Raw genomic sequence first — 1,819 nt, 5'->3', positions numbered from 1 at the left:
AATACTCACTGTTCATCCAATCGATCGGCTTCAGTTAGCAGCAGCAGCGAAGGAATCACTCCATCGAGTTCAGTTAACAGCCATTGATCAATCGCTCGGGGTAACGCGTAGCCTGCAGTGCAATCGCTTGGGTTCAGTTAGAGCCCAACGCCTCGCTCGGCTTCAGTTAGAGCCAACGCCTCGCACACACATGCGCGTACGTACGAGAGAAACGCGCATCGCTCGGCCCCCGACCTCCCACCGTAACCGGCAACTCCCCGAAATTTTCCTCCCCCTCGCTTCTACCACGGTTTTTTCCGTCATGGACGGACCAAAGAATGTCATGCAGCTGCGTCTCCGGCCCACCCAGGACGAAAAGCCCATTTTCTGTCATGATTTTTTGTCATAGAAGTAGGAGCCCACCACATCTATGATGATACCAGGTTTTGTCACAATTACCGTCATAGAAGTGTCATATGTATGACATAAAAAAATTCGTTCGGCCCAAAATGTTACGGATGTGTCTTTTTTTGTAGTGTAGGCATTAAGATTTCAATGATGCTCACATGAATGACAAGAATTAAAGCATAAAGAAAGCATCATAAAACATGTGACAAACACGCTTAAGTCTAACATACTTCCTATGCATAGGTTTTTTATAAGCAAACAAATTATCAAGGCAAGCAAAAACTAGCATATGCAAGGAAGAAGACGATAGAAATCTCAACATGAACAGAGGTAATTTAGTAACATGAAAATTTCTACAACCATATTTTCCTCTCTCATAATAACAACATGCATGTAAGATCATAAGCAAATTCAACAAAATAGCTATCACATAACATATTCTCAACACGATCCATATGCATGCAAAGTTGACACTCTTCCAAGATAGTGGGATTAACATTAACTAAAGTCATGACCTCTCCAAACCCAAAAATATCATAAGATTGAACATACTCCAAATATGTGGAATCTAAAGTTGACACTCTTCCAAACCCACTTTCAATATTATCGCAAACACTGTTATCAATCTCATATTCATCATGGGGCTTAAATAAATTTTCAAGATTATAAGAAGAATCACCGCAATCATGATCATTGCAACTAGTAGACATAGCAAAACTAGCATCCCCAAGCTTAGGGTTTTGCATATTATTAGCACAATTTACATCAAGAGAATTTATAGTAAAATCATTGCAATCATGCTTTTTATTCAAGGAGTTACCGTGAATCTCTTCATAGATTTCTTCATCATAATTTTCAGATTCACGAATTTCAAGCGAAACTTCATAAAGATAATCTAGTGCACAAAACTCACTAGCAGTTGGTTAATCATAATTGGATCTCTTAAAAAGATTAGAAAGCGGATGAGGATCCATAGATCTTAGGTTCTCTGTTTAGCAATAAATAAACAACTATTCCAACCAAACGAGCAAACGAGCCAAGTAAGACATCAAAGCAAACGAAAAGACGAACAGAAGAAGGGCGAATAAAACGGCAAGCGTGAAGTGGGGGAGAGGAAAACGAGAGGAAAATGGCAAATAATGTAACGCGAGGGATAATGGTTTGTGATGGGTACTTGGTATGTCTTGACTTGTGTGTAGACTTCCCGGCAACGGCGCCAGAAATCCTTCTTGCTACCTCTTGTGTTGTTTTTTCTCTTGAAGAGGAAAGGGTGATGCAGCAAAGTAGCGTAAGTATTCCCCTCAGTTTTGAGAACCAAGGTATCAATCCAATCGGAGGCTACACTCCAAGTCCCTCGTACCTACACAAACAAACAAGAACCTCGCAACCAACGCGATAAAGGGGTTGTCAATCCCTTCACGACCACTTGCGA

This window comes from Triticum dicoccoides, chromosome 7B (assembly GCF_002162155.2).
Source record: "Triticum dicoccoides isolate Atlit2015 ecotype Zavitan chromosome 7B, WEW_v2.0, whole genome shotgun sequence".
Taxonomy (NCBI): Eukaryota; Viridiplantae; Streptophyta; class Magnoliopsida; order Poales; family Poaceae; genus Triticum; species Triticum dicoccoides.
The sequence above is the reverse complement of the archived record's forward strand: the minus strand, read 5'-3'. Positions refer to the sequence as shown.